Source organism: Delphinapterus leucas, chromosome 3 (assembly GCF_059928025.1).
Source record: "Delphinapterus leucas isolate spDelLeu-1000000601 "Yukka" chromosome 3, BTC_Dleu_Yukka2, whole genome shotgun sequence".
NCBI lineage: Eukaryota > Metazoa > Chordata > Mammalia > Artiodactyla > Monodontidae > Delphinapterus > Delphinapterus leucas.
In genome coordinates, this window is record NC_143131.1 from 29,664,445 (window position 1) to 29,687,041 (window position 22,597).

Below are 22,597 nucleotides of genomic sequence, written 5' to 3' on the forward strand. Positions count from 1 at the left end.
GTATTTCTCCAAAGAAAACAAAAGCACTAATTCGAAAACATATATGCACCCCAATGTTCATAGCAGCATTATTTACAACAGCCAAGATATGGAAGCAACATAAGTGTCTATCAATAGATAAATGGATAAGGAAGATGTGACATATATATACAATGGAATATTACTCAGCCATAAAATATTACTAGGCATAAAAAAGAATGAAATCTCACATTTGTGACAACATGAATGAGCCTAGAAGGTATAATACTAAGTGAAATAGGAGAAAGATAAATACCCTATGATCTCACTTATATATGTTATCTAAAAAACAAAACAAATGAACAAACATAACAAAACAGAACAGACTCATAGATACAGAGAATAAACAGGTGGTTGCCAAAGGGGAAGGGGTAGGGGGATGAGTGAAATAGATGAGGGAGATTAAGAGGTACAAACTTCCAGTTACCAAATGAGTTATGGGGATGAAATATACAGTGTGGGGAATATAGTCAATAATATTGTCATGGGGAAACCTTCAAGATGACAGAGGAGTAAGACATGGAAATCACCTTCCTTCCCACAAATACATCAGAAATACATCTACATGTGGAACAACTCCTACAGAACACCTACTGAACGCTGGCAGAAGACCTCAGACTTCCCAAAAGGCAAGAAACTCCCCATGTACCTGGGTAGGGCAAAAGAAAAAACAGACAAAAGAATTGGGACGGGACCTGCACTTCTGGGAAGGAGCTGTGAAGGAGGAAAAGTTTCCACAGGCTAGGAAGCCCCTTCGAGGGCGGAGACATTGGGGGTGGCGGAGGGGGGAAGCTTCAGAGCCACGGAGGACAGCACAACAATGGGGGTGCAGAGGGCAAAGTGGAGAGATTCCCGCACAGAGGATCGGTGCTGACCAGAAGTCACCAGCCCGAGAGGCTTGTCTGCTCACCCGCCGGCATGGGTGGGGGCTGGGAGCTGAGGCTTGGGCTTCGGAGGCCAGATCCCAGGGAGAGGACTGGGGTTGGCTGTGTGAACACAGCCTGAAGGGGCTAGTGCGCCACGTCTAGCTGGGAGGAAGTCCGGGAAAAAGTCTGGAGCTGCTGAAGAGGCAACAGACCATTGTTTTAGGGTGCGCGAGGAGAGGGGATTCAGAGCACCGCCTAAACAAGCTCCAGAGACTGGCGCGATCTGTGGCTATCAGCGCAGACCCCAGAGACGGGCATGAAACGCTAAGGCTGCTGCTGAAGCCACCAAGAAGCCTGTGCGCAAGCACAGGTCACTGTCCGCACCTCCCCTCCTGGGAGCCTGTGCAGCCCGCCACTGCCAGGGTCCCGTGATGCAGGGACAACCTCCCAGGGAGAACACACGGCACGCCTCAGGCTGTTGCAACGTCATGCTGGTCTCTGCTGCCACAGGCTCGCCCCACATCCGCACCCCTCCCTCCCGCGGGCCTGAGTGAGCCAGAGCCCCCGAATCAGCTGCTTTGTTAACCCCGTCCTGTCTGGTCGAAGAACAGACGCCCTCAGGTAATCTCCACAGTCAACTTGATGCACGCGGCATCTGTGGAATACCTGAATAGACAATGAAACATCCCAAAATTGAGGAGGTGGACTTTGGGAGTAACTGTAGACTTGGCGTTTGCTTTCTGCATCAAATTTGTTTCTGGATTTATGTTTCACTTAGTTTAGTATTTAGAGCTTATTATCATTGGTAGGTTTGTTTATTGATTAGGTTGCTCTCTTCCTTTTTTCTTTTTTAGTATAGATATATAATTTTTCCCCTTTTTCTCTTTTTCTGACTGTGTATGTGTAAGTTTCTTGGTGTGATTTTGTGTGTATTGCTTTGCTTTTACCATTTGTCCTAGGGTTCTGTCTGTCCTTTTTTTTTTTTTTAAATATAGTTTCTATCACTTATTATCTTTGGTGGATTTGTTTTTTGGTTTGGTTGTTCTGTTCGTTCTTTACTTTTTTTTGTTTATTACTTTAATAATATTTTTTTAATTTTTAATAATTTTTAAAATTTTTTTATTATAATTATTTTATTTTCTTTCTTTCTTTCTTTCTTTCTTTCTTTTCTTCTCCCTTTTTTTCTGAGCCGTGTGGCTGACAAAGTGTTGGTGTTCCAGCCGAGTGTCAAGCCTGTGCCTCTGATGTGGGAGAACTGAGTTCCAGACATTGGTCAACCAGAGACCTCCTGGATCCATGTAACATCAAACAGAAAAAGCTCTCCCAGACATGTCTATCTCAATGCTAAGACCCACCTCCACTCAACAACCAGCAAGCTACAGTGCTGGACACCCTAGCTAGACATGCCAAACAACTAGCAAGACAGGAACACAACACCACCCATTAGCAGAAAGGCTGCCTAAAATCATAATAAGGTCACAGACACCCCAAAACACCACCGAATGTGGTCCTGCAAGAAAGACAAGATCCAGCCTCATCCACCAGAGCACAGCCACCAGTCCCCTCCAACAGGAAGTCTACGCAACACACTGAACCAACCTTACCCCCTGTGGCAGACACCAAAAACAACGGGAATTATGAACCTGCAGCCTGCGAAAAGGAGACCCCAAACACAGGAAGTTAAGCAAAATGAGAAAACAGAGAAACACACAGCAGATGAAGGAACAAGGTAAAAAGCCACCAGACCAAACAAATGAAGAGGAAATAGGTAGTCTACCTGAAAAGGAATTCAGAGTAATGGTAGTAAAGATGATCCAAAATCTGGGAAACAGAATGGAGAAAACACAAGAAACGTTTAACAAGGACCTATAAAACTAAAGAGCAAACAAACAATGATGAACAACACAACAAATGAAATTAAAAATTCTCTAGAAGGAATCAATAGCAGAATAACTGAGGCAGAAGAACAGATAAGTGACGTGGAAGATAAAAGAGTGGAAATAACTACCACAGAGCAGATTAAAGAAAAAAGAATGAAAAGAATTGAGGACAGTCTCAGAGACCTCTGGGACAACATTAAACACAACAATATTCGAATTATAGGGGTCCCAGAAGATGAAGAGAAAAAGAAAGGAACTGAGAAAATATCTGAAGAGATTATAGTTGAAAACTTCCTTAATATGGGAAAGGAAATACTCAACCAAGTCCAGGAAGTGCAGAGAGTCCCATACAGGATAAATCCAAGGAGAAGCATGCCAGGAGACATATTAATTAAATTATCAAAAATTAAATACAAAGAAAAAATATTAAAAGCAGCAAGGGAAAAACAACAAGTACCATACAACAGAATCCCCATAAGGTTAACAGCTTATCTTTCACCAGAAACTCTGCAAGCCAGAAGGGAGTGACAGGACATATTTAAAGTGGTGAAAGGGAAAAACTACAACCAAGATTACTCTACCCAGAAAGGATCTCATTCAGATTTGACAGAGAAATTAAAACCTTTACAGACAAGCAAAAGTGAGAATTCAGAACCACCAAACCAGCTTAACAACAAAAGCTAAAGGAATCTCTCTAGGCAGGAAACACAAGAGAAGGAAAAGACCTACAATAACAAATCCAAAACAATTAAGAAAATGGTAATAGGAACATACATACTGATAACTACCTTAAATGTAAATGGATTAAATGCTCCAACCAAAAGACATAGACTGGCTGAATGGATCCAAAAACAAGACCCATATATATGCTGTCTGCAAGAAACCCACTTCAGACTTAGGGACACATACAGACTGAAAGTGAGGTGATGGAAAAAAGTTATGCCATGCAAATGCAAATCAAAAGAAAGCTGGACTAGCAAGTCTCCTATCAGACAAAATAGACTTTAAAAGAAAGACTACTGCAAGAGACAAAGAAGGACACTACATAATGATCACGGGATCAATCCAAGAAGAAGATATGACAATTGGAAATATTTCTGCACCCACAAAAGGAGCATCTCAACACATAAGGCAAATGCTAAGAGCCATAAACAGGGAAATAGACAGTAACACAAGAATAGTTGGGGAATCTAACACCCCACTTTCAGCAATGGACAGATCATCCAAAATGAAAATAAATAAGGAAACACAAGCTCTAAACGATACGTGAAACAAGATGGACTTAATTGATATGTATAGAACATTCCATCCAAAAACAACAGAATACACTTTCTTGTCAAGTGCTCATGCAGCATTCTCCAGGATAGATCATACCTTGGGTCACAAATCAAGCCTTGGTAAATTTAAGAAAATTGAAATCATCTCAAATATCTTTTCCGACCACAACGCTATAAGACTAGATATCAATTCCAGGGAAAAAAATCTATAAAAAATACAAACACACGGAGGCTAAACAATATGCTACTTAATAACGAAGAAATCACTGAAGAAATCAAAGAGGAAATCAAAAAATACCTAGAAATGAATGACAATGAAAACACGATGACACAAAACCTATGCAATGCAGCAAAAGCAGTTCTAAGAGGGAAGTTTATAGCAATACAATCTTACCTCAAGAAACAAGAAACAGTTCAAATAAACAACTTAACCTTACACCTAAAGCAATTAGAGAAAAAAGAACAAAAACCCCCCAAAGTTAGCAGAAGGAAAGAAATCATAAAGAGCAGATCAGAAATAAATGAAAAAGAAATGAAGGAAAGAATAGCAAAGATCAATAAAACTAAAAGCTGGTTCTTTGAGAAGATAAAGAAAATTGATAAACGATTAGCCAGACTCATCAAGAAAAAAACAGAGAAAACTCAAATCAATAGAAGTGGAAATGAAAAAGGAGAAGTAACAATGGACACTGAAGAAATAAAAAGGATCATGAGAGATTACTACAAGCAACTATATGCCAATAAAATGGACAACCTGGAAGAAATGGACAAATTCTTAGAAAAGTACAACCTTCCAAGACTGAACAAGGAACAAATAGCAAATATAAACAGACCAACCACAAAAACACTGAAACTGAGACTGTGATTAAAATCTTCCAACAAACAAAAGCCCAGGACAGATAGCTTCACAGGTAAATTCTATCAAACATTTAGAGAAGAGCTAACACCAATCCTTCTCAAACTCTTCCAAATTACAGCAGAGGGAGGAACACTCCCAATCTCATTCTATGAGACCACCATCACCCTGATACCCAAACCAGACAAAGATGTCACAAAAAAGAAAACTACAGGCCAATATCACTGATGAACATAGATGCAAAATCCTCAACAAAATACTAACAAACAGAATTCAACAGCACATTAAAAGGATCATACACCATGATCAAGTTGGATTTATCCCAGGAAGGCAAGGATGCTTCAGTATACACAAATCAATCAACATGATACATCATATTAACAAATTGAAGGATAAAAACCATATGATCTTCTCAATAGATGCAGAAAAAGCTTTTGACCAAATTCAACACCCATTTATGCTAAAAACTCTCTAGAAAGCAGGCATAGAGGGAACTTACCTCAACATAATAAAGGCCATATATGACAAACCCACAGCCAACATCATTCTCAATGGTGAAAAAATGAAACCATTTCCTCTAAGATCAGGAACAAGACAAGGTTGCCCACTCTCACCACTATTATTCAACATAGTTTTGGAGGTTTTAGCCATAGCAATCAGAGAAGAAAAAGAAATGAAAGGAATCCAAATCAGAAAAGAAGAAGTATAGCTATCACTGTTTGCAGATGACATGATACTATACATAAAGAATCCTAAAGATGCTACCAGAAAACTACTAGATCTAATCAATGAATTTGGCAAAGTAGCAGGATACAAAACTAATGCACAGAAATCTCTTTCATTCCTATACACTAACGATGAAAAACCTGAAAGAGAAATTAAGGAAACACTCCCATTTACCACTTCAACAAAAAGAATAAAATACCTAGGAATAAATCTATGTAAGGAGACAAAAGACCTGTATGCAGAAAACTATAAGACACTGATGTAAGAAATTAAAGATGATAAAAACAGATGGAGAGATATACCATGCTCTTGGATTGGAAGAATCAACATTGTGAAATGACTATACTACCCAAAGCAATCTATGCATTCAATGCAATCACTATCAAGCTACCAATGGCATTTTTCACAGAACTAGAACAAAAAATTTCACAATTTGTATGGAAACACAGAGGGCCCCAAATAGCCAAGGCAACTTTGAGAAAGAAAAACGGAGCTAGAGGAATCAGGCTCCCAGACTCAGACTATACTACAAATCTACAGTGATCAAAACAATATGGTATTGACACAAAAACAGAAATATAGATCAATGGAACAGGATAGAAAGCCCAGAGATAAACCCACACACATACGGTCACCTTATCTTTGATAAAGGAGGCAAGAATATACAATGGAGAAAAGACAGCCTCTTCAATAAGTGGTGCTCGGAAAACTGGACAGCTACATGTAAAAGAATGAAATTAGAACACTCCCGAAAACCATACACAAAAATAAACTCAAAATGGATTAAAGACCTAAATGTAAGGCCAGACACTATAAAACTCTTAGAGAAAAACATAGGCAGAACACTCTCTGACATAAATCACAGCAAGATCTTTTTTGACCCACCTCCTAGAGAAATGGAAATAAAAACAAAACTAAACAAATGGGACCTAATGAAACTTAAAAGTTTTTGTACAGCAAAGGAAACCATAAACAAGATGAAAAGACAACCCTCGGAATGGGAGAAAACTATTTGCCAATGAAGCAACTGACAAAGGATTAATCTCCAAAATTTACAGGCAGCCTATGCAGCTCAGTATGAAGGAAAAAAACAACGCAATCCAAAAATGGGCAGAAGACATAAATAGACATTTCTCCAAAGAAGATATACGGATTGCCAAGAAACACATGAAAGAATGCTCAACATCACTAATCATTAGAGAAATGCAAATCAAAACTACAATGAGGTATCACCTCACACTGGTCAGAATGGCCATCATCAAAAAATCTACAAACAGTAAGTGCTGGAGAGAGTGTGGAGAAAAGGGAACCCTCTTGCACTGTTGGTGGGAATGTAAATTGATACAGCCACTATGGAGAACAGTATGGAGGTTCCCTAAGAAACTAAAAATAGAACTAGTATATGACCCAGCAATCCCACTCCTGGGCATATACCCTGAGAAAACCATAATTCAAAAAGATTCACGTACCAGAATGTTCATTTCAGCTCTCTTTGCAATAGCCAGGACATGAATGCAACCAAAGTGTCCATTGACAGATGAATGGATAAAGATGTGGCACATATATACAATGGAATATTACTCAGCCATAAAAAAGAAATGAAATTGAGTTTTTTGTAGTGAGGTGGATGGACCTAGTGTCTGTCATACAGAGTGAAGTAAGTCAGAAAGAGAAAAACGAATACCGTATGCTAATACATATATATGGAATCCAAAAAAAAAAAGGTTTTGAAGAACCTAGGGGCAGGACAGGAATAAAGATGCAGATGTAGAGAATGGACTTGAGGACACAGGGAGGGGGATGGTAAGCTGGGACAAAGTGAGAGAGTGGCATGTACATATATACACTACCAGATGTAAAATAGATAGCTAGTGGGAAGCAGCTGCACAGCACAGGGAGATCAGCTCAGTGCTTTGTGACCACCTAGGGGGGTGGGATAGGGAGGTTGAGAGGGAGATGCAAGAGGGAGGAGATATGGGGATATATGTATATATACAGATCATTCACTTTGTTATAAAGCAGAAACTAACACCATTGTAAAGCAATTATACTCCAAAAAAGATTCTAAAAAAAAAAAGATATAGAATGGCTGAATGGATAGAAACAATGAATAAATAAATAAATAAACAGATAAATAAAGAGAAATTTTAAAATACCTTGAGACAAATAAAAATGGGAATACAATAAACCAAAAATCTATGGGATGCAGCAAACACCATTCTAAGAAGGAAATTTCTAGTAATACAGTCCTACCTCAAGAAACAAGAAAAAATCTCAAATAAATTATCTAACTTTGCACCTAAAGAAACTAGAGAAAGAAGAACAAATGAAGCCCAAAGTTAGTAGTAGAAATAAAGTAATAAAGATCAGAGAGGAGATAAATGAAATAAAGACTAAAAAGACAATACAAAGAACAATGAAACTAAGAGCTAGTTCTTTGAAAAGACAAAAATGACAACCATTTTGCTAGACTTGCTAAGAGAAGAGTCATAGCTCAAATAAATAAAATTAGAAAAGAAAGAGGGGAAATTACAACTGATATCAAGGAAATACAAAGTAACATAAGACTATTATAAACAATTTAACAACAACAAATTGCACAGCCTGGAAGAAGTGGATACATTTCTAGAAATACACAATCTTTTAAGACTGAATCATGAAGAAATTTTTTTAAATACTGATTGATTATTTGGAAGGAGGTTGAGTCAGAAAAAAATAAAACTCCCACAAAAAAAAAAAAAAAGTCCAGGTGAGTTCTACCGAACATTTAAAGAATTAATAATTATACTTCTCAAACTATTTTAAAAAACTGAAGAAGAGGGAATGCTCTCAAACTCATTTTACAAATCCAGCATTACCCTAATACCAATCCTAGACCAAGAGACCACACACATTCATACACACACAAATTACACAGATGAACATAAATGCAAAAATCCGAAACAAAATATTAACAAGCTGAATTTAACAATACATTAAAAGGATCATACACCATGATCAAAGGGGATTTATTCCAGCAATGCAAGGATGGTCAACATCTTCAAATCCATCAACATGATACAGCACACTAACAAAATAAAAGACAAAAATCACATGCTTGTATTAATAGATGCAGAAAAAACATCTGACAAGATTCAACATCTGTTTATGATAAAAACTCTCAACAGAGTGGGTGTAGACTAAACATACCTCAGTATAACCTAGGCCATATATGACATACTCAATGGTAAAAAGCTGAAAGTTTTTCTTCTAAGATCAGGAACAAGAAAAGAATGCTCACTCATAGGACTTTCATTTGACATATTTTGGAGTTCCTAGCTAGAACAATTAGGAAGAAAAAATAAGTAAAATTTATCCAAATTTTTTGGGAAAACAAAAAATTAAAAATAGAAATACCATATGATCCAGCATTTCTGGTTATTTATCTGAAAAAAACAAAAACTCTAATCAAAAAGATATACGCACCTTATGTTCATTGTGGCATTATTTACAATAGCCAAGATATGAAAAAAAAACTGTGTCAATCAGTAGATAAATGAATATGAAAGATATGGCATATACACACACACACACACACACACACACACACACAGAGAAGAATACTACTCAGCATTAAAAAAGAATATAATCTTGCCATTTGAGACACTAATGGACCTTGAGGATATTATGCTCAGTGAAATAAGCCAGACAGGTAAAGGCAAATACTGTATGATTTCACTTATATGTGGAAATCTAAAAGACACAACAACTGAAAAAATAGACATAAAACTGAATTCATAGATCTACCAAATAGATTGGTGGTTGCCAGATGGGAGGAGACTTGTGGGGTTGGGAAAAATGGGTGAAGGGGATCTAGAGCTATAAACTTCTCATTATAAAATAAGTATGTCATAGGGATGTAATGTACACTATGGTTACTATAGTCAATAATACTCTATTGCAAATTTAAATGTTGTTCTCATTATAAGAAAAACAATCTTTAACATTTTATGGTGACAAATGTTAACTAAACATTGTGGTGATAATTTTCACTGTATACAAATATTGAATCATTATATTGTACACCTGAGTGGAATGGCATGTATCAATTATACCTCAATTTAAAAAAATTTGCATAAAGTGGCGCCATACTCTATCTAGTGTCTTGGTGAGGTGATAAAAGAGAAACAGACATGTGAAGTGTGTAATCACTAAGTTTAAAAGTCCTATCTTTTAAGGAAGCCTATTTGCTCTAAAATGCTGGGGGTGGGGCTTCCCTGGAGGCGCAGTGGTTAAGAATCTGCCTGCCAATGCAGGGGACACGGGTTCAAGCCCTGGTCTGGGAAGATCCCACATGCCATGGAGCAACTAAGCCCATGTGCCACAACTACTGAGCCTGCGCTCTAGAGCCCACGAACCACAACTACTGAGCCCATGTGCCACAACTACTGAAGCCCACGTGCCTAGAGCCCATGCTCCGCAACAAGAGAAGCCACCGCAATGAGAAGCTCGCGCACGGCAACAAAGAGCAGCCCCTGCTCGCCACAACTAGAGAAAGCCCACGCACAGCAATGAAGACCCAACACAGCTAAAAATAAATAAGTTTTAAAAAATAAATAAATAAATAAATAAATAAAATAAAATACTGGGGGCGGAGGTGGGAGTGAGGGGGGATTATAGATGAAACAAAAGTAGCCATAATTTGTAATTATTGAAGTGTTGGGTAATGGGAGTTTATTATATTATTTTCTTTAGTGTACATTTGAAAATTTCTGTGATGAAAAGTTAAAAATAAAGGCTTGTTTTGTTAACATAAAAAAAAAATGTGGGGGAAAACCGCATGCCTAGGAATCAATGAAGCAAAATATTTGTGATCACGTCTTACATCTGGTTGACATTGGGCCTGGAATCAGAGGACAGGCCAAGTTCCCGCTCTGCCACTCACCAGCAGTGGGACCTTGGGTTCATCACCTAACTTCTTAGCTTCTTCAAGTATAAAATAGAGATAATATCAGTTCTGTCTACCTTACCTGGCTGTTGGGAGGAGCTAATGAAACAATGACAGTGAGAGGGCTTTGCAAACTATGGTGCCAAATAAATGTACACGTTGAAAGGAAGAGAATTCCAAGTCTATAAGGGCCTCTGAAGGCAGGTTCTAGGTGTGATTCACGTCTGTATCCTCCACCAGGTCTAGCTGCATCATTCATACAGTAGGTGTAAAGATGACCGTTGGTTGTTCCTATGGCTGCCTTGCATCTGAATGTCTTTACCACATTTGGGGAGTTCCTCATCATGGGTCTTGGGAACAGAGCCCACCTCCCAGGAGAGAAGATGCAAGAAGCATGTCCCTCACCAGTCTAGCAGCTCTGGAGCAACCTGTACACTCACGCTTCATTCATCAGAGGCACTGCCTTGACTTTGAATCCAGAAGCAGTGATACTAAGAAGCAGGGATTATGGTAGCGGCCCCGAGATGAAGGAGGAGCTGGGGCTCGCAAGCAGCACCCAGCATCCAGCCCCAGTGGATGAGCATCACAAGCTGAAGTGTCTAGGACACGGCAGAGGCAGTGGCCGCAGAGGCAGCCATATTCTGACCTTTGTTCCTCCTGCAAAGCATCCACACTTGGCTCTCAGCTCTCCTGGCATTTCTTTGAGCAATCCAGGATCCCTTTAATAAATTCTTCTTCTGGGCTCCCCTGGTGGCACAGTGGTTAAGAATCCACCTGCCAATGCAGGGGACATGGGTTCAAGCCCTGGTCTGGGAAGATCCCACATGCCGTGGAGCAACTAAGTCCATGCGCCACAACTACTGAGCCTGCGCTCTAGAGCCCGTGAGCCACAACTACTGAGCCTGCAAGCCACAACTACTGAGGCCTGCACGCCTAGAGCCCGTGCTCTGCAACAAGAGAAGCCACCACAGTGAGAAGCCCGCGCACTGCAACACAGAGTAGCCCCCGCTCGTCACAACTAGAGAAAGCCCGTGTGCGGTAACGAAGACCCAACACAGCCAAAAATAAATTAATTAATTAATTAAATTTTTAAAAAATAAAATAAATTCTTTTGCTAAAATCTAAAATAGTAATAATAATATTGTCATATTTTTGTATGGTGACAGGTGGTAACTAGACTTACCAGTCAGTGATCATTTTGAAATGTATAGAAATATTAAATTACTATGTTGTGTACCTGGAACTAACAGAGTGTTGTAGGTCAATTATACTTCAATAAAAGAAAGAAAGAGGGAAATACGAGACAGAGCACAGTTTTCACTCTTAGGTACTAACCAATAGTCTCAATTTTTAAGAGACTATTAAAAGTCCAGACCCTTGTTTCTGACTGCAGCAACTAAGAGCAACAGAGCACAGAGCAACATGAACAAACCTTAAAAACAATGCTCGATGAAAAATAAGAAACAAAACAAGTTAATACAGAGCCATTTACATTCATGGAAAATACATGCAAAAACAATAACACAGAGTTTGCCAGAACATACTTGAACAAAATAATACATATGGAACCCATTAAAATGGTTTTCTATGCGGAGGAATGGGAGTGGAGAATGGGGACCCAAATGAAGGTGTTTTACACAAATTAATAGTGCTAATGTACCACACACTAGGAGTCAAGTTGACTCAGGCCTCTGTACTGCCGGCTCCCCAAGGAATATCTGGACCTCGTTAGCATCAGAGCTTCACTGCCCTTCAGAGTTCAGACCTCAGGGGGGAATGGGCAGGGTGGTTGAGGTTGGATGTAGTCAGCTTCTCCAGTATTTCCCTCATGTTTCTCTTTTCTTCTATGACTCACAGTGATGTCTCTGGCTCTTCCAGGGTTGGAGAAGTGGGGAGCAGTAAGGGGCAGAAAAAGTCTTATTCAACTGAATACAGCCATTATCCTGCAATGGTACCCCCTGTACGTGGTCCTGTCCTGATGTGGACTCCTCTCAAGAGAAGCTCTTATGTCCCTTATAGCAGGGGTCCCCAACCCCCGGGCCGCAGACCGGTGCTGGTCCGCGGCCTGTTAGGATCCGGGCCGCACAGCAGGAGGTGAGCAGGGGGGCCAGCGAGTGAAGCTTCATTTGCCTCTCCCCATCATTCCCCCATTGCTCGCATTACCTCCTGAACCATTCCCCCCATCACTCGCATTACAGCTTGAACAAACATCCCCCAACCCGTCCATGGAAAAATCGTCTTCCACGAAACCGGTCCCTGGTGCCCAAGAGGTTGGAGACCGCTGCCTTATAGGACCTGTCTCTGAAGATACATCTCAAAGAATTAAACATGATTTAAATATAAAATGAAAGACTAACTTGCCTAAACCCCAGCACCTATTGCCCAAAGAATAAAAGAGGAAATACATATACAGCTTTTGACCCAGTTGCTTTTGATCTAATGTGCTTTTAAGAGAGCCAGCATAAGCTGGTTGTATAATCATATAATAATTATAGTAACCATTTAATGAACACTTGCTACAATACTCCTCATTTAATACACACAACGACTCTGTGACACAGATTCAGTTACTATCCCCATTTCATAGAAAAAGAAACAGAATGTAAGAGAGGTCACAAAGCCAACATGCAATGTTACTTGGATTAAAATCTTGTGCTTCCTATTTCAAAATCATGTTCTTGGCCACTGCATTTTGTGTACATAAGCAGTTGTACTTGGCAGCGGGGATAGCAGAGGAGAGGTAATAGCACTGCCCCTGGGGATGATGATCCGACAGTAAAAGAACTGTATGACTTCTTTAAGAGGCCTCAAGTCACTCAGCAATAAATGGAGAAAATAACTGCCTCTTTATCAGGTGAAGTAATGGGAGGTAAGACCAGTTTCACCTCTTGATTTTACTGCAAAGGAAGCGGCTAAGCCACATCTGCCAATAGGTGTGGATGGAAACAGGAGGCCACTTACAGAGTGTAGCTTCCGTGGGTGGCCCAGCTGCACCTGCCTCATCTATACAATGGGCATAACAATAATAGTATTCCCTCCTAGGGTGGTTGTGAGAATTCAATGCAGTAATATATGTAATAGATTTGGAACAGTGCTTGACAGATAACACTCGCTATCTAAACACTAGCTACTTACTCTTGGTATTAAAGATAGAAAATTGGGGGAGTTCCCTGGCGGTCCAGGGGTTAGGACTCTGCACTCTCACTGTCGAGGGTTCGGTCCCTGGTCGGGGAACTAAGATTCCTGCAAGCCGTGAGGCGCAGCTAAAAATATATATAAATAAAGATAGAAACTTGGCTACTAGGGATCTCTGTGGCCTTAAATACATGTAAGCTCCAGGCGATGGGGAGAGGCTTGCACTCATCTTGGCTTTCTCTCAGTAGGTGTTTAGTTTGGAATATGAGCTAGCTATCGTCCTGGCCAATAGAAAGCAGAGTTCAGAGGGGATATGACAGGGATGGAGAAATAAGATGTCAGGAAATAATAATAACTCCTAATTTTTACCATTTCTATGGTCAAAGATGGCATTTAGAGTATACCAATTTGGTCTTGGTCATCCTCACAATTATCTGGAATATGATTAACAAGTGTCCTTGTCTTAGCCTTCATCCCCACCTCTGTAAAAAGACAATAAAGAGGAGTGAGGATTCCTGCTGTGGCAATCTGACCCCAGAGCCCAACCTCCTAACCTTTGCTCTCACTACTTCTCAAGGGGCAACCACTGAGAGCCAGACATCAAGGTAGGGTGTCAACAGGGCTGGGGCCATTGTGGCTCACAGGCTCAGTAGTTGTGGCTCATGGGCTCAGTAGTTGTGGCTTGCGGGCTCTAGAGCACAGGCTCAGTAGTTGTGGTGCACAGTTGCTCCGCGGCTTGTGGGATCTTCCCTGACCAGAGCTCGAACCTGTGTCCCCTGCATTGGCAGGCGTATTCTTAACTACTGCACACCAGGGAAGCCCTGTGAAGGCTCTTCTTACATTAAGATCTGAAATGATTTCCTCCTTGCAGAAGTTATTTTTTGCAAATGGCATAAATACATGATTATGACATTGGTCTTGAAATGCACTGCAGCGCTCCCTCGGTTCCGCCCAAGTCCGTGCAACCTGGAGCATGTCTCTAACATGGGATGAAGTGCCGGTCCTCTCAACTTCATGGAGTTGTCAGCAGCAAAAGAGGTCATGGAAGTGTCCGGTGACTTGTAAACAGTACAGGGCAAAACGAACCTGAGGGGATATCGTCAGCTATAGAAGAGAGGCCATGTGTTGTGTGCAAGATTAATACTTCCTATTGTTCTGATACTTCATTGGGAGCCTTGTGGAGGTCATCACACAATTGTGTATGTCACCACTGAGCGATGTGGAAAGAATAGTGGGCAGAGATTGCCCAATCTACCTGTTTCTAGTCCCAGAAAGGATTGGATTTATTTCCATGGTCCTTCCTAGATCTAAAATCCAGACTCTGCCTGCCCCTTAGAACTAGAAGGAACCTTAATAGTCATGGAGGTTCTGAGTCGGCCTCCTACTGCAGGACCCTGTGTGACTCCCTTGATGCCGCTGCTGGAACGGCAGTGAGTAGGTGCTCAGTAAATGCATGTTGACTGATGGACCAGCTGGGCCTCTCATTCCTCACCTGCAAAAATAAGGAGGATGGCGACATGACATCTGAAGTAATTTGAAAGTTTGAATGTTCAGAATTTGGGTGCAATTCAAAAATGTTGTCAGAGTGGAAATGGAATTCTAGGGAGATTGCTTAATTATGAAGCAGCAAGCCGGTCATGTGGAGGCAAAGCTCTGGTCATCCTATTCCCTGGAAGCCTTAAGGATTTCCTTCTCAATGCAAATCAAAACTACAGCGAGGTACAACCTCACCCTGGACAGAATGGCCATCATTAAAAAGTCTACAAATAACAAATCCTGGAGAGGGTGTGGAGAAAAAGGGAACGCTCCTACACTGTTGGTGGGAATGTAAATTGGTGCAGCCACTATGGAAAACAGTATGGAATTTCCTCAAAAAACTAAAAATAGAGTTGCCATATGACCCAGCAATGCCACTCCTGGGCATATATCCAGATGAAACTCTAATTTGCAAAGATACATGCACCCTTATATTCACAGCAGCACTATTCACAATAGCCAAGACATGGAAACACCTAAATGTCCATCGACAGTTGAATGGATAAAGAAGATGTGTTACATATATACAATGGAATATTACTTAGCCATCAAAAAGAATGGAATAATGCCATTTGCAGCAATATGGATAGACCTAGAGATTATCACACTAAATGAAGTAAGTCAGAAAGACAAAGACAAGTACCATATGATATCACTTATATGTGGAATCTAAAATATGACACAAATGAACTTATCTACAAAACAGAAACAGACTCACAGCCATAGAGCATAGACTTGTTGCCAAAGGGTTGGGGGAGGGATGGATTGGGAGTTTGGGGTTAGCAGATGCAAACTATTATATATAGGATGGATAAACAACAAGGTCCTACTGTAGAGCACAGGGAACTGTATTCAATATCCTGCCATAAACCATAATGGAAAAAATATGAAAAAGAATGTGTACATATGTAGAGCTGCATCACCTTGCTGCACAGCAGAAATTAACACAACATTGTAAATCAACTATACCTCAATAAAATTAAATTAAAAAAAGAATTTCCTTCTCTAACTAGCTTGCCCTCATTCTTATTCTCATTCTCCTCTCACTCTTAGTTCTACATGGAAATCTGCTCAGAAATTTCTCTTTTGAACCAAATGGGGATTACTTGTAAATCCACTGGTGAGTTGATTGAGAACAAATATTTTGATGAAAAGACTTTTAAAAATCTGAATTTTTTTCTAGTTTAATTTTATTTATTTATTATTTGAAGTTATCACAAAATAATGGCTATATTTCCCTGTGCTGTACAATATACTCTTGTAGCTTATTTATTTTATACATAGTGATTTGTATCTCTTAACCCGCTACCTCTATCTTAAACCTACCCCTCTCTCCCCCACTGGTAACCACTACTCCATTCTCTATATTTGTGAGTCTATTTCTGTTTTGTTACATTCATTCGTTTTATTTTTTAGATCCCACATACAAGTGATATCATATAATATCTGTCTTTCTCTGACTTATTTCACTAAGCATAATACCGTCTAGGTCCATCCACATTGTTGCAAATGGCAGAATTTCATTCTTTTTTATGGCTGAGTAGTATCCCATTGTATATATATACCACATCTTTATCCATTCACCTATTGATGGACACTTAGGTTGCTTCCCTACCTTGGCTGTTGTAAATAGTGCTGCTATGAACACTGGTGTGCATGTATCTTTTTGAATTAGTGTTTTCATTTTCTTCCAATATTCTCCCAGCAGTGGAATTCCTGGATCACATGGTAGTTCTATTTTTAGCTTTTTGAAGAACCTCCATACTGTTTTCCATGGTAGCTGTACAAATTTACATTCCCACCAACAGTGCACAAAGATTCCATTTTCTCCACATCCTCACCAACATTTATTACTTGTTGACTTTTTGATGGCAGCCATTCTGAAAGGTGTGAGGTGATATCTCATCGTGGTTTTGATTTGCATTTCTCTGATGATTATTGATGTTGAGCATCTTTTCATGTGTCTGTTGCCCATCTCTATACCTTCTTTGGAAAAATGTATATTCAGGTCTTCTGCCCATTTTTTGATTGGGTTGTTTGGTTTTTTTGATATTGAGTTTTATACATATATATATGTGTGTATATATATATATTTTTTTATCTTAACACCTTATTGGTTATATCATTTGCAAATATTTTCTCCCATTCAATCGGTTGTCTTTTCATTTTGTTGATGGTTTCCTTTGCTGTGCAAAAGCTTTTAAGTTTAATCAGGTCCCATTTATTTACTTCTGCTTTTGTTTCTTTTGCCTTAGGAGACAGTTCCAAAAAAATATTTCTACGTCTTATGTCAAAGAGTGTTCTGCCTATGTTCTCTTCTAGGATTTCAATGGTTTCAGGTCTTACATTTTAGGTCTTTAATTAAAATCTGAAAATTTTTTGGGAAATTATTTTTTAAATCTATATATCTGTGCATCACTAATAAGCTCAGAGTACTGTACAGCTATTTTTCGGTATCAACTCCTCTCAGCCCATAACCCTAAAGGTGACCGGGAAAGACAACCATCTCTCACTTTTTAGAGAGGAGAAAGCAAGTCCCAGCGGAGTCTGTCCCACACTAAGCTGAATTTGCTTACAAAGATGTGGAACAAGCAGAGCTGAAAACCAACCCAGGAGAATGCGTGTCTTTGAACCAAATCATCTCCAAATGCCCTGGGAAGTGCTTGCAGGCTTTGTTTGTGCTGCCAGCAAAAGAGAGACTTTTCACAAAAGGGCTGTTTTTCAAAGAACAACAAACGCTATTTTAAACTTGGGGGTGGGAGATCGTATCTGGACCGTTTACACAAGCGAGTGCTGGCTGACTGACATCTCACCCCAGGGTTTGCTCGTTCTGGCTTCCCAGGAAAGCAAAGGGACCTGCTTCTGATGGCTCTGGAAGTGAGCAGCAAATGAGGTCTCCAGCAGTATTTGAACTTTGCAACGTAGGCAGAAACCCTCAACAAGGTCAGGCTGGTGATGTTTGCCACCCAAGTGGTCTTGGGCATTAAAGGGGGTCAGGAGGCTATGGAAGCTTCCCGAGACTTGAGCACTGTCAGCAGACACAGGACTTAATGGATGCTAACCCCGTGCTGTGTGTGTGTGTGTGTGTGTGTGTGTGTGTGTGTGTGTGTTGTCCCTATTATTGTTCTAGGACAATGCTGCTTGATTGTAAGAAGCCACCCTCTGGGGTGTGGCTACCTGGGTTTAAAACCTCACTCCACCATAGCTAAGCCTGTAAACTCCCCAAGCTTCAGCTTCTATGGGTGTAAAGCAGGGATGGTAACAGTGGTCCCTGCACCCCAGGCAGCTGTTGTCAGTGGTCAAGAGGCTGACACACCAGAGTGCCTTAGCAGTCCTGGCACATGGGACACACTCCAGCCACGCAGGTCATTGCTGCTGCCATGACTGTTTCCCCTCAGAAGTCCAACGAGCTCCCCACCAAACAGGAAAGTGTGTCTGACCCTTGCAAGTCCAATAAAAAAAACAGAGGCAACAATACCATCCTGCTCAGGGTGTTAGGTTTTAAAAATATATAATAATAACAACAACAATAATAATAACAAATTTTCCATCACAACTCCTCCAATGCTTTCTATAGCATTGTAGAGTTCCATGAAATTCTGAAAGAGAAGCAGCCAGCTGTGACCAGCAAGACAGGACAGGGAAAGGTGCGCCCCTATGGTAGGAAATTTTCTCTAAAGGGTCTGTTATTTTTACAACACAGCCCTAAATCTTTCCAGGAAAACACAGCCAAGCTCACTCAGCGGGGGGGGGGTGGAATCACATTTCCCCTTACCTCACCAGAAGTTTCAAACTAACTAAAAACATGGCAATGACTGCCAGTGGACAGTTGGAACTTTTTTAAAAAAAAATCATTTTCCGTTTTCAGCATCTGAAAAGTAGGGATTGAAACAGTGCAGCATTCAGAAGAGACAAAAGAGACAGTTGGGGGTGGTTCCGAGCTACCTCTAGAGTCTTCACTGCAGCATCCTCAGTGTAAAAGAGATGTGGATCCTCGCCTTTCGGTAAAAAGTAAGGAATCTACACCTTAAGCACTGAAATGCAAGATGCTCCCAGCCCAGATTTCCTCGCAACTCAGCCAAAAGTCTTCGCGGAGCTCAGCCGAGTGGGGGAAGGGAAAAGAGAGCAACCAACTTTGCTCGCGTCTTACCCCTGCGGTTTTCAAAGGAAATAAAGAAAAGCCACTAACCTTGCCTCCTGTCCGGGAAGAGCACAGGGCCCGGCTGAGGTTGTCTCCCATAGCAAAGGGCCCCCAAGTTTAGGAGCTGAGCCACCACGGAGAGCTTTGCAAGCCAGCTCCTCTGTGCACATGGCATGGTTCAGTTGTTGCGGAGAGAAAAGTCAACAAGTTTTAGCTCAAGAAATCAAGTCCTCTCCTGTGGCCGAGCAAGAAGATGCAGGGGTGCATGGTCCAGGAGTGGGGAGGGGGAAGCTGCAAGGCTGCCCACGATCTCCCTTTGCTCTTTTAAGCAGAAAGGGGCTAGTTACCTTTCCGTCCCCTCCCTCCTCCCGAAAGTGGAGTGATTCAGCTGACAGCGTCTGCTTTCCGTGGGGTGCGGAATGGGTCAGAGCGGGAGGGCGCAGCCCACCCCCGATCCCCACCCCTCTGCCTTGGGCGCCAGGCCTCCTCGCAGACAGCTCCGCGCATCTTCCTCCGGGACTCCCACCCCCGCGCTCCGCCGGCCCCGCCCAGAGCACGGCCAAGCCGTCCAAATAGGGGAGCCCCGGGGAGAGTCACCCTGGGCGGGACTCCGAGTGAGAGGCCCCCCCAGGCCAGCCCCTCATACAGGCGGAAAATGTTGAGCGCAGGGATGGGGCAGAGAGGACCCCACTCCCTGACCCTCCTCAGCTCAGTGCTGCCCCCTTTCCGGCCTTTCCCAGTTCCCGAACTTTTCCCACCATTGCTCTACCAAGGCTCCTCAGCCGGTCTCTGCGATTCTCTTCCAGGCCCGGCTAGGGCTTTCATTTGAAAAAGTAACATGCAATTTTTCTCTTTGCCAAGTCACACAAAGGGATATGGTCTGTTCAAATGCTAGTTCAACCCTGGACAAGTCCCTTCATCTGTACCATGAGGCTATGCATAGGACCACAGGACCATGAGCCACTCTGAGTCTGCAGGTCTCTCTAGTGCTTTTCTAATTTCCTAAGCCTACCTCCACTCACCCAAAAGGAAACCCGGAGAGCAGAGGAAGTAAGTCAGACCAAGAAGGTGTCAAGGTATTTCTCCAGTTCACCTGCACAGGCTGTCCTTGGAAGGGGAAACCATTCAGGGGCTCAAGCTTTACCTCAACGAGCTAATCCTGCCAACTAGGGTGCTTGTCAGGCATCCTGAGAACTTCCTGGGATAATCCAGCCAAGGTTTTCACCTCTGGGCTGAAACAGGCCTCCTTATTCCATTCAGAAGGAATTTGGCCCCATATTGATTCTCCATGGCTTCCAGCCATCCATATGTGCTCAGTGAGAGGAGGGGGGCAGGGTACCAACTCATCCAACCTTGCCCACGGCCAGTGCAGCCAAGTCAAACAGTGATCCAAGTACAAGGTGGTACTCACAAGCCTGGGGCGGGCAGTTTGAAGGACTTCAGACTGGATACATACACACCATGACATTTCAAGGGGCAGGTATAAGACTCCTGTTATTGCCATTACAAATTCCCAAAAGTTTGGTGACTCAAAACAACACAAATTTAGTATCTTCCAGTTCTGGTGGTCAGAAGTCTGAGATGGGTCTCCCTAGGCTAAATCAAGGCATTAGCCCAGCTGCATTCCTTTCTGGAGGCCCTTTCCTTTCCTTCCGCCATTTTCAAAGCCAGTAAGGGCCAGTTGGGTCTCTTAAGTCGCATCATCCTGACACTATCCCTTTTCCTTCCCTTTTCCATTTATAAGGACCCTTGTGATTATGTTAGCTCCACCCAGATTATCCAGCTTAATCTTTTTATCTTATAGTCAGCTGGTTAGCAACCTTAATTCCATCTGCAACCTTATCCTCTTTGCCATACATTCCAGGTTATATTGTGCTGTCATAGGCCAGTCATAGAACTGCTCTGAGCCTCTTGTCCTGTTACATAAATATTAGGCAAGAAGAGCATAGCTTGAGTCCAAAGGGGATACAGAGAAGACAGGCATGTCTAGTGAAATGTCATGAAGACCCAACAGTAGGGCAGTTGCAAAGGCACTGAAGAACCACTTTGGGCTAGAACTCTTTGTTTCTTTCCCTCTTCTCCTCTTCCCCTCCCCCTTGCCCTTCTCCTCCTCCTCTTCTTCCTCCTTCTGTTTCTTCTTCTTTTTTTTTTTTTTCGCTGTACGCGGGCCTCTCACTGTTGCGGCCTCTCCCTTTGCGGAGCACAGGCTCCGGACGCGCAGCCCCAGCAGCCATGGCTCACGGGCCCAGCCGCTCCACGGCATGTGGGATCCTCCCGGACCGGGGCACGAACCCGTGTCCCCTGCATCGGCAGGTGGACTCTCAACCACTGCGCCACCAGGGAAGCCCCATTTCTTTTTTTTAATTGAAGTCTAGCTGATTTACAATGTTGTGTTTGTTTCAAGTGTATGGCAGAGTGATTCAGTTATACATATATATATTCTTTTTCAGGGTCTTTTCTTTGCTTTTTTTTTTTTTTCCAAGTACTGTGGAAGCAACTCACATAATTGCACCTACTGGTACAACTACCAATTCACGTCTCCAATTTCAGCAAGTTTCCAACATGGCTCAGCACATATATGCATCCTGCTATTATTCCAAGACTGAGTTCCTCTTACTCTCTCCAGAATTTGTAAAATTCCTCCAAAGCCTGGTGTTACCTCAGGGTAGAGGGAAGAATTAATCCTGCTCAACTTTTCCTCTGCTCAGTGGGAAAAGGAAACAAATCCTTTTGGTGACCAAGGTTGGTAGCAATAAAAAAGCCAACTGCCTTTCCTGATATGTCCTCTATAGAGAGCACAGCTGTGAAGCAGTGCAGTGCATAGTCTCCAAAATATCCCATGGCTGATGCAAATATGCTACCATTGAAGAAAAACTACAAACACGTGTAAACTCCAACTGTTAAATAAGAGGTAGGAACAGCAAACCTTTACTACATGCTGACTATTTACTGGGCATTGCCCTGTATCTGCATTACTTTATTTAATCTTCACAAAAACCTATTAATTAGGCAGGTAATATTATTATCTTTGGTTTGCAGATGAGAAAACAGACACTGAAAGGTTAATAACTGGTTAGGATCACATCACTGTGAAGTGGAAAGCTAGGATGAAGCAGTGAAGGTCAGAGAAATGAAAAGACTTAGCCAAGACACCAGGCAGAATCAAATATAGATCTGTCTCACTTACTTGTAATGTCTTCATCCACAGAGAGTGAAGGGACTAAGAATACCAACA

General features: G+C 41.6%; 1 pseudogene across 1 annotated transcript in view; it reads right to left on the reverse strand.

Annotated features, from left to right (window-relative positions):
* Positions 1 to 21,467, reverse strand: part of LOC149749525 (A disintegrin and metalloproteinase with thrombospondin motifs 12-like) — a 145,385-nt pseudogene extending 123,918 nt beyond the window's left edge. The window contains exon 1 of the transcript XR_016392621.1: positions 19,411 to 21,467. The product of XR_016392621.1 is annotated as an A disintegrin and metalloproteinase with thrombospondin motifs 12-like (transcript). The remainder of the gene's footprint in view (positions 1 to 19,410) is intronic.
* Positions 21,468 to 22,597: the final 1,130 nt, after the last annotated feature.